The sequence below is a fragment of the Alosa sapidissima genome, chromosome 15, assembly GCF_018492685.1.
Source record: "Alosa sapidissima isolate fAloSap1 chromosome 15, fAloSap1.pri, whole genome shotgun sequence".
In the NCBI taxonomy this organism is placed as follows: domain Eukaryota; kingdom Metazoa; phylum Chordata; class Actinopteri; order Clupeiformes; family Clupeidae; genus Alosa; species Alosa sapidissima.
This window is the reverse complement of record NC_055971.1, coordinates 3,942,169-3,953,533: the sequence shown is the minus strand read 5'-3', so window position 1 is coordinate 3,953,533 and position 11,365 is coordinate 3,942,169. Positions and strand designations below refer to the sequence as shown.

Sequence of the window (11,365 nt, the reverse complement as noted above, 5' to 3'; positions counted from 1 at the left end):
TTACCCCCTCACCCCCACCAAACTAAAAGAAATGTAAAAAACATAAACAAAAGGGGAAAAAACAGGGAATGTGGCAGGGAATTGTTGGGTTTGGGTGTTTAGGGGCCAAACATATGTGCAACTAATTCCCAGTGTGCTTCCAGGCCAGCAGGAAGGTGTCCAGCAGCCACTGGAATGACCTCTTCCACCTCCTCCACTAACATCTCCTCATCAGCCGGCAGTGGGATGTGACCCTGAAGGGCCATGTTGCAGAAGCGACGTCACCCTTACAAACCACAAAACTACACTGCACGCCTTTGCAGGGTGGAGCTTCAGGCCACCAGCGGATTTGCTCACACACCTTTCCACATGCCCAGGGCCCTCTCCACAACAACGCGGACTGACTATGGGCGTTGTTGTACCGCGCCTCTGCCTCGCTATTGGGCTCCTAGATGGAGCAGTTGACATGCTTGTATTATCATAGGGGGTTGATGGAATAAAGTAGGTCTTGAAATGTCAGTGCACTCAGGGAATATAGACATGCATTTGAAAACAACAGTATAGACTTTGCTACTATCTCAGCAGCAGAAGGCAACAACATGAGCAGCACCTACAGTAACACTGTGTGTGTGTGTGTGTGTGTGTGTGTGTGTGTGTGTGTGTGTGTGTGTTTGTGTGTGTGTGTTGGTACAGCTGGTGCAGATCCTTCAACCATTTGAGCATTGAAACATTTGTGCTATGTGAACTGTCATTTTGTGGTTGTGATTCAACACACAGCTTCATAACTACAATGGATAAAAAGTAATGGTAAAAAAACTGTATCTGTGCATTTAAAATATCATGAAATACTTGTGTGTGGTAACAGTATTCAGTTTTCAGTGTCACAATGAAAACACATAACAAGGGCAACATGGGAAAAATGCTGCATAAAGGCATGACAAAATCCCATTGACATGAAGGGCAATCATACAGTAAAGTATTCATTTATATAGCGCTTTTAGAGTGAAAGAGTGAAACCCAAAGCACTTACACAACAACATGTTGTTCATCATTGTTCATATTACATATCCATATTTATTCTGTTCTTACTGTAAGGTAACTGCTAAGATACTGCACATATTTATATTTCATTTATATTACTCTAAATCACCTTCTGCAAACCAACTGTATACTACTGTCTACACTGCACTATATGTCTTGTCCTGTCTATGCACCACCTGTCTATACTTTATATATCACATTGCACTTTTCTGCCTTTTTGGCACTTCTGGTTAGATGCAAACTGTATTTGGTTGTATTTGTACTTGTGCTCTGCACAATGACAATAAAGTTTAATCTAATCTAACCATGCCAATTTTCATAGAACATAAAATATACATGTATCCTAAGCCTAGGCTAGTAAGCATATGGTCTCCAATCAGTAGTTAAAACTAGGACTACAGGTTCTAAACGATCATAGGAATATTTAGTGATTGAGCCTATCCAAGATTCCAACATTGTTAATTGATAATTATCCAGGCCCGAACCTACGACTACAAGATCCGAAATGCAGAGGTCTATCCTTTCACGCCACCTTGTCACGCTACAACAAATGAAAATATTGGCCAGTATTTAGCCTATATGTACAGTAGGCTATTCGGTGTGTTTCATTAAATGTGTAACTAATTTGTTCACATTTGCTCGGTTGGCGATTTATGCTTCACTGATTAGGCTAATTAGTAGGCTACGTTCAATAGACTGTGACGTTATTATTAAAATTATCATTATTATGCCTATTATTATTATTAATAGCCTAATATATATATTTTTAAAAAGCATACATAGCCTATTGAAATTACTGCCTATTGTTGTAATAAGTATTATCATTATTATTATTATTATAATTATTATTATTAATGATATTATAACTGCTGGGCCCAGGAAACGTCATGCAATGTCAAATTTCATTACATTTACGTGACTTCATGTGTTCGGCTCTAACCGACAGAGCCCGACATTCTCCGAACACATCTGCAACCATTGTAGTCTGAACTATGTTGGTTGAAACCAACATGGTTCAAACTAACAAAGTACTATGTAAGTACGACGGTTTTGGGAAACAGTCGTAACTTACATGTTGGTTAGTTGAACGATGCATCTTACCACGTTAGTAAAAAGCTAACCTCTGTAGTTGTACGGGAAACGCACCCCAGGTCCGCAGAGAGTTTGGGATTGTAGTGATCCATACCTTTTTTTTAAAGCCTTTTTTAGCGATTGTGCTATTGATCTCATGGTGGCTGAGACAAACCGCTATGCTGAGGCGTTAGCTTCCACCGAGCTAGCGAGTCACTCTCGTTTACGTGACTATAAACCCACTGATCGCTCTGGGATGGAGGCGTTTTTGGCCATTCAGATCAGCATGGGTCTGACTAGAAAGCCTCAAATCTCAGATTACTGGAGCACCCAAAATTCACTGGGCTTGACACCAAATTTCGCCCTTGCACAAAGAAAGTGGCAATACAATGCAGTCTGCTGGATTCCGCGAGCTTGTGGTGAAGGGGCTACTGAGACGGAGGCAAATTGAGCTCACTCCACCTCCCAGGCCAATCAGCACACCGTTAGTGCCCGTGCGTCTCACTGGTCGACACTTTCTCGGACAACACGAGAAATCGCGTCCGGACTGCAAAGTCTGTTCCACGCGGAAGCGCAGTCCAGATGACGCACGAAGAGGGAGGAAGCAGACACCTTTCTTCTGCAAGACCTGTCCAGACCACCCTGCACTGTGCCCCACTGACTGCTTTGAGGTACCATACAAAGCTTGTGTACAAACACTGGTGAGATGTTGTTTGCTTATTATAGTAGGCTATCTAGGATGCGTGCTAGTATCTGGTAAATTACATTAATTTTAATATGCACATGTTGAAGCATTTTCCTTGTTTCATACAATGTAATAATTACTACTATTGATTATATAAAATAATTAAATAAACTTTATTTCTTATAATTTCTAATAGTTATTTATGCACGTTAAATTATACTGCTAATAACTATAAATGTAGACATTTGCCAAAATGTTCCATTTTGTTTGAATTTTCTTCTCTAAATATAGTTTTTTTTTTCTTTTACAGAATCTTCCATCTTAGGCATCCACCACTACCAGCCTAGGTCGTCTAGGAGCACTTGCAATCAGTTAAATCAGCCTTCTTTCAATCAGTTCAAAGGATCAGTTCTTTCAATCAGTTCAGATGATCAGTTCTTTCAATCAGTTCAAATGATTTACTGTTACTGTTCATTTTTAGAAATCTATACAAAACTTGAACTGATATTTACTGTTTGTTTGTTAAAATCTCTACCAGTGTGGAGGTTTTACTGTTCATTTTTAGAAATCTATACAAAACTTGAACTGATATTTACTGTTTGTTTGTTCAAATCTCTACCAGTGTGGAGGTTTTACTGTTCATTTTTAGAAATCTATACAAAACTTGAACTGATATTTATTGTTTGTTTGTTCAAATCTCTACCAGTGTAGAGGTCCTGCTGTTCGTTTTTAGAAATCTATACAAAACTTGAACTGATATTGTTTGTTCAAATCTCTACCAGTGCAGAGGTTTTACTGTTCATTTTTAGAAATCTATACAAAACTTGAACTGATATTGTTTATTTGTTCAAATCTCTACCAGTGTAGAGGTTTTACTGTTCATTTTTAGAAATTCATACAAAACTTGAACTGATATTTATTGTTTGTTCAAATCTCTACCAGTGTAGAGGTTTTACTGTTCATTTTTAGAAATCTATACAAAACTTGAACTGGCTATAATAGCTGGCTAGCTATAGCTGTATACTCAAATGAAACATGGATCTAATCCAATGTGTTTTCAAAGCCAAAATAGGAAATTAATCACAGAGAACATGAGCCACATATAGGTTGCTCCCCGGGCACAACACTGGTCTCTGCTGTTAGTGTGCTCACAAGAACTTAACCTATGTCAGTCCTTTACTGTTTTGCAGATGTTAAAAAAACACCCCAGCAGGTGGACATTTTTTCTTTTATGATCTGCAAATTGTCATGTGCAAAGCAAAGTATCTTGGTTTGTCACCAATACCACCAATAGTATATATACTCTTTTGATCCCGTGAGGGAAATTTGGTCTCTGCATTTATCCCAATCCGTGAATTAGTGAAACACACTCAGCACACAGTGAACATACAGTGAGGTGAAGCACACCTTGCTCAAGGGCACTTCATCCGTTCCTACTGGTCGGGATTCGAACCGGCAACCCTCCGGTTAGTTCGAAGCGCTAACCAGTAGGCCACGGCTGCCCCTCAATTAGCAAAAAGAACTTATTATTCATATTTATTGTTCAATTTTACTACAGGGGTGTTTATGTTTAGTCATTCTAAACCTTTCTGGACCTGAATTTAATTGCAAAGGAACAGCATAAATAATGACATGCATGGTACTACATGATTAACATGTCACTGTTTGTTAGACTACCTGATTTATCTGAATTGAAACCGCCTACCGTTTGTCACGTTGTATGTTATAAGTTTGCTACTCAATCATTTTGTAATAATGTAATGAGATGTGTGAATATTTAGATGTAATAATATATTATTAATTGATTAAATTACATATCTTCCTATGAATATTATCTATTGTGTGTGTTTTTGAGGTGATAATTCATTAGTACATATTACAAATTGTATTGTACAACTGCTGTTTGTAATAACCACAATCACATTCACAATGAGCCCTAAATAGAGGCAGTGGTGTAACATCCTTTGCTATTTGACTGTAGCTATCAAAAAGTAGTGTAAAACCAGAAAACAGGTACTTTATACACAGTTTGACAATATCCAGCAGATTTTTGGGGGATTTAGAATGTTGTTCTGGCAGTGAGGGGGTACAGTGTTCTAGAATTCCGTGGCAGTTAAAGAGTTAAACGACAGCGGTACATGCAGTACATGCGGTACTGCGGTATGCCCTGATAGAATTATAATCTAGAGCAAAACATTATCCAGGAAGGGGAGACCAGTCTTAAGAAGGTGAGTACAAATAGGGTTTAGTAGACTAGTTGTAGATTTTGATGAGGAAATTGTGGAGGTGAGATCTAATATGTTGTGTATAAGTAAATGAATTAAATGTTGTTTGAGGTCTCATCTGTGATTCTGTGATTTTGCTATCTTTCAGCAATGGAGTATGTGTATTTGGTGAAACTGATTGGTTATTGATCTTATCTATAATTGTTTGACATACAATCATAATACTGACATACAATCATACTGTTGAAAATAAGAAAATTACTGTTTTGTGAACTTTATTCAACATAGCCAGTGATTTAGGTGAAATTTATGGTGTTAATTATAGTGAAATATACAATTTCACAAAAATAGGGTTAAAACAGGTAAAAAAAAATGGAGACATAATTTTTCTCCATGTTCAATGACCTCTAAAGACAGTCCAACCACTCTCCAAAAATTAACATTTCAATCCCACAGAAACCACATAGGCCCCCTGACTATGTCTGTAACGTTAGCTGCTATCATAGAAAGAAAACTGATAAACTCACCTGCACAACAGGCCATAAAAGTAAATAAAACACTTACCGTTAGTAAATGGTACATGTAATTTCCCTCACCACTGACTGTATCGCCATGGTAACACCAAACGGTCTCACAAAACGCTTAACGTTAACGTAACGTTATTTAAAGGGAAACTTGGCAGGATTTCCGCCTCTGCTGGAGAAATTGTGCATTATGCTATTTCAAACTGTGGAAAAAGGTTAACGATAAAGCACATGGATTTGTTTACAAGCTAGCAAAACGGTTAGCATAAGTTTGGCAGACAATGTGGATGTTACAAGGTAAGAAACACGATTTAAAACGAGTTTCTTGTTTCTCACTTCTCTTTCCGGGACGGTAGTTGCAATGTTGCAAGGTTGGTTTTCCGCCTGGGGACGCTAGGGGCAGCGGGAAAAGTCACCATTTTCACCGGAACAGGTCATTTAACCATCCAAATGATTTCTAAACGGGTTTATTACGTTAAAATAGTTGCCAAGTTCCCCTTTAACGTAAAATAATCCACGAAATGGATTAGGGAATAATCTTAAACACATTTACACAAATAGGGAATAATCTTAAACACATTTCCCTTTCTAACATAAAAAACATCAGAAAACAATAAAAACACTTACAGAACTGAGCTGTATTTGGGTAATGGTGATGGTTTTATACAATTAGCAGCTAGCATGTTCTGTTATCTTCATTGAACTCAGTATTACAGATAGCCTACACTTTAGGAAATAAAGTGAAACTCACCAAAACAGTCTTCAATAATGAAAGCACCACGAAATTGTCGCTTAGATGTGATAGAACAGGTGATAGAAAAGACGTGAAAGGTGTTTAATTCCTATATAGTTCGGTGCTGCATGTTGTCCCATGATGAATGATTTTGCATCTTTTCGTTTTTTTCGTTAGGTGAACTTGCTCGCGTCTAACTCATACTAGCTCATGGCTAGGAAGGCGTCTTAAAGGGGCAGTAACATTAATTTAAAAGTGGTGATCATACAAATTATTAAAGTTGAAGGCTTTTGGTAACAAGTGTATTTGTTAAGAAATTTATTATATATTTATTGCTATATATTAATTTGTATGTTAATTTAGTCTGTTTATTATTCTATTTTAAACCATTCAGTTGTGACCAAGCATCGAGATTAGGCTACTTGGTCACACTCATCTGTTTGTCCAATTTGTCAAACCCAGCTAGCTAGACACAATTGTTCTTTTATAGCTGCCCTCGCACACTTTTTTCATTTCGCTGGATATTTTATTCAACTGTTTCTCAGCATAATGTATGTATGTGAACAGAAAGTAAGACATTTTTACCTTTTTTTTTTCTTTTCCAGGAACCGAACTAAAGATGCTGGGAACGACTGGAGGCAAAAGGACATCTTGACAACCCTAACTCAGCTGCAACAGCAGAACCAGCCCCTCTGCGGCTTAAGGACAACTTCAGCTTGATAGAAAAATGGGGGGCAGTTACCTTTTGGGTCTAGTGTTTCCCTGTCCCTTATATGCCTTGTGAATCACTGTTTTAAATGGGAGATGCCGACCACAGTCTTTGTTTGTTGCTTCCGATAGTATTTTGAAATAGCCTCTTATATAGTTATATTGGGCAAAATGTCCTGCGTGAGAGTGTGATTAGTAAATGATATACCCATGGCTGCATTACATTTGTGCTGCACCTCAAGCCTTGTCCATACAGCCACCAGCTTGTTCAACGCATTTCTTGTCAGGCCATTATTCCTAGTCTACCTGTTCAAGTGGAAGCATTTGATGGGTTAACTTACTTTATATGTAGTAGTACTCTGTGTGCTACTTTGTGTGTTTTGTTGGAAGGTCTGTGGAAAATTGTGTTTATAAGGCTTAGCTTGACCTTGGACCATGACGAGTTTTAGGGTGTGCAAGTGAGTTTATGCTGTGTAGTCATCTTTTTTTGGTGGTCTTGGTTAGCCTAGAAATCTAGACGCACCCTAGCGGCAGCCAGGGCTAGTCTAGCAACTCTCCGTTGGCTTGTGAGCTCGAAAAATTTAACTTCTATCAGGCCAATCAAATCGTGTATAGAGTCGTTAGGCGGGCTTAACATAATGATTGATGGCAGAGTTGCAAAGGTTTGGCTTGAATTCCCTGCTACTTGAAAACAAATAAGGTAATGTTGCTGTTGGCGAACAGTGTGACGAGTTAAGCTTTTATTAAGTTGGCAAAAGTTGGAACTAGCCAACTAGCTCCGCTGGTGGGGAAACATGGGACTCATAGCGCTGTCCTATTGCGTGCAGAGGGAATTTGAAAGACAACCGATTATCCCGCCCCTCGGACTGAGCACTGCGAACGGTGAGTGCCCAGACCCTACATTTTAATGTGGGTCTGGCTCGTCAGGCTAGGTCTTGGTCCTTTGTAAAATAGAAACTTTTTTATTTTGCCCTCTGTGTGGGGTTGTTGAGTGGCCAGTAGCTGTCATCTGAAATGGAAAACCCTCACAACAGCATACAAGGATACAAGGAAGTTTATTGTCACATGCATATAGTTACTGGAAGTAAGAAATGCAGTGAAATTATGTCTGGTGTCAGCCTATTTGATCACCCAGTGCATTGGTGTTTTGCAGAACTTGCATAGAATTTGTGACATGATTGACATAAAGGTTTTTTGCATGTATTCAACATTAGTCGGAGTTCTAAAATTCAAGATCAATGACTGTTTTGAGGTGACTGAAACAAAGTGCAATCAAGATTCCTGTTAGGGAAAAATAATCTTCATGGCCATTCTTCATGACATTGCAGTATGTTGTCATTTGTACTCTCATCAGAGTATTATCATTGCAATTTGTCATACAGACACAATATTTTTTTACTGTAATTAACTTCTCTGTGTTTGATTACAAAATGAGTATTGTGGAGTTTTTGGGAGTAATCCTAACAGCTAATGGGTACCTGGGTAATCCTAACGGCTAATGTTATTTTACACAGTAAAATCCGCATTTGAAAGCCTGGTCACCAGTTGCCAGTTTGTATGGCTAGTTTGCCTACTTAGACTCTGCATAATGAAAAAGCTTTGTATGTCCCCTTTCTTCTTCTTGGGTGACATAGCTACAAACCACAAAAAGGGGCAAACATGTACATGCTGAAGGGCAAAGGGAATATCAAAATGTTTTACTTTGGCCTTTGATGGGGTATGTATTGGCAGACAGCCCTGGTAAATAACCGTTGTCGTTGACACACCTGCTCGCTTGACTGCCAGTGCAAGCCTGTGCTTTATGGTTTTTTTATTTGTGGATGTCAAAACATGAATGCAAGTCAAGAAATATTTGTGGATGTCGCCATCTACTGGATTGCGATTTCTGTGTGCCGGTGAATTAAAGTAGGCCTATTTACGTGTGGATTTGTGTGACTTTCATGTGAAGAACGTCTCAAAAACACGTAACTTTGGAAAGCGAAGAATGCGTGTGCTGGTGATCCACAAATGCAGACTCACATTTCACAAATGAAATTTTTGGTTTTACAAATGGCATTTTATTTACAAATGCACATCTATATTTGTAAAAATCAATATACGAGGTACAAATATGATTTTTTTTATTTGTAGATATAAAAACACACATGCAAATCAAGAAATATTTGTGGTTCCCCCTCTGCGCATATACAAATATTATTGAGACAAATTTAGCTCCATAGTGCTTTGGCACTCTCCGTGCGTGTAGCCTGCGTGTCAGATAACCCTTCCCCCTCCCCCTCGGTTTTTCAGCCAATCAAATAACGATCTTGTACTGTCGTGCTGGCTGTTGGAATGATCAGCAGCACAAATAAGTTCGCTAAAATATTGGTGGGGACAATTTTATCATCTTAAAATTTTGATTAGGACTAGTCCTTAGCGTCCCACCCTAAATCTACGCCCATGTTTATTAATATTATTTCATTTGAGCTACATTTTACACTGATATGGCATGATGGCAACATAAACACAGCTAACAATGGTATTATATGCAGTATGATTAAATGTAATGGAATATTCAACTAAGGTAGACTGCTGTTGTTCACAGCACTAAGCTATTTTATCTATCTATTTTATTAATCCAGACAACGACTCTACTTCCTTCGTCAGCTAAGGAAATTCAAAGTTTCTACATCCATCATGAAGGCCTTCTACACTTCAGCGGTTGAGAGTGTTCTAACTGGTAGCATCATCACCTGGTATGGGAACTCCACAGTTAGAGATTGTAGTACTCTGCAGAGAGTAGTGCGCTCAGCTGAACGTACTATAAGAACTCAACTCCCTGCTCTACAAGATATATATTCCAGAAGAGTACTCCTAAGAGCCCAAAAGATTCTGAAGGACTCTTCTCATCCTAACAATGGATTATTCCTACCGCTGAAATCAAGAAGACGCCTATGTAGTCACAAAGCCAGAACTGAGACTCAGGAGAAGTTTTTATCCCCAGGCCATCCGAACTCTGAACTCACACTATACAGACTTTGCACACATTCACTCCTCAGCACTCTCAAACATTTCCCAACTCTGAATTCACACTATACTGACTTTGCACTCATTCAGTTCTCAGCACTCATGACCCCCCCCCCCCCCCCCCACACACACACACACACCTACATGACTTTTAGCACTTTTACATCCCTCTCCCTATGCTACAGACCTTTTATTTATTTTCTTATTTCATCACACATCAAAACACACACACACACACACATCTGACTTTCTCCAACTCTTGCACATCTCCATAGAACTTTTTATTTATTATTTTTGATTTCTCCTCCATCTATCTACCCATGTCCTTGATTGCCTATCTCCCCTGTCTCCCCCTTTCTAGCCCATCTCCCCTGTCATCCCCCCTACACACACACCAAGACCCCTGGCAGTTGGGTTAGCCCCTTGAGCCGTGGATCTGCCCAAGGTTTCTTCAAGGGAGTTTTTCCTTGCCCCTGTTGCTCTTGGGTGCTCCTTGTTGGTGCCCCCCTGCCCCCAATCCCCCCCCCCCCCCCCTCCCCCCATAAATGCACAAATAGGCTGACACCAGACATAATTTCACTGCATTTCTTACTTTCAGTAACTATATGCATGTGACAATAAACTTCCTTGTATCCTTGTATCCTTGTATTTATGGTTACTGATATACTCAGAGTCTCTGGCCCTCTCTTAGAGCCAGGCATAGCGAGCTGGCCCTCGGAAGAAAAAGTTTGGGGACCACTGTGCTAGGCCATGGACAAGAAGCTAGCCCATGTCCTTGGTCATAACAACAACAAAAAACTGCAAGGCTATTACCTCCTTAAGTGTCTCTCATATGTTTCCAGCATTTGTGTCTGCAAGAATGAGTCAAGCTCTGATTTGAGCATTGTAGTTAAATTGAACTTCATGCCATGGCAACTAGCACTATGACATTCTTATCACACCACCTCAACTAGGCTAGCTGGTATTTTTTCTAGGAGCTACTGTATATATCCAATCCTGTAGTTGCAATTTACACATCCCACTCCTCATTAGCCATGCTGGATATCTACATTACATTACAATTGCCATTTTTTGTCAAAGCGACTTACAACCTGTTAAAGGGACACCAGGCAAGCCTAGGGATGGATTACCTTATCACTTTTCCAGTCGCTGCCATTTTGTGAGGAGTCTTAGATGACTGCACAAACAGTCCTTTTTCCTTTCATTACACATAAAATACTTCATTCTCTGCAGGGACCCTACACTTTATTCATAAACACTTACCCTCGATTATCTCATTCCTTTCCCTTTTTGCTGCATTTAGTTCCCACTTAATTCTACGAAAGTAAATACTGACTGTGAATCAGGCACAACTGCTCTTTCTGTTTTTCTCTTTGTCTCTAATTCTTGTCAT

General features: G+C 39.2%; 1 long non-coding RNA gene across 1 annotated transcript; it reads left to right on the top strand.

Annotated features, from left to right (window-relative positions):
- The first annotated feature begins 5,764 nt into the window (after positions 1-5,764).
- LOC121684093 lies at positions 5,765-8,526 on the top strand. The gene is made up of 3 exons (XR_006023027.1): positions 5,765-5,822; positions 6,864-7,459; positions 7,899-8,526. It is a non-coding gene; the product is annotated as an uncharacterized LOC121684093 (long non-coding RNA).
- The last annotated feature ends 2,839 nt before the right edge of the window (positions 8,527-11,365 follow it).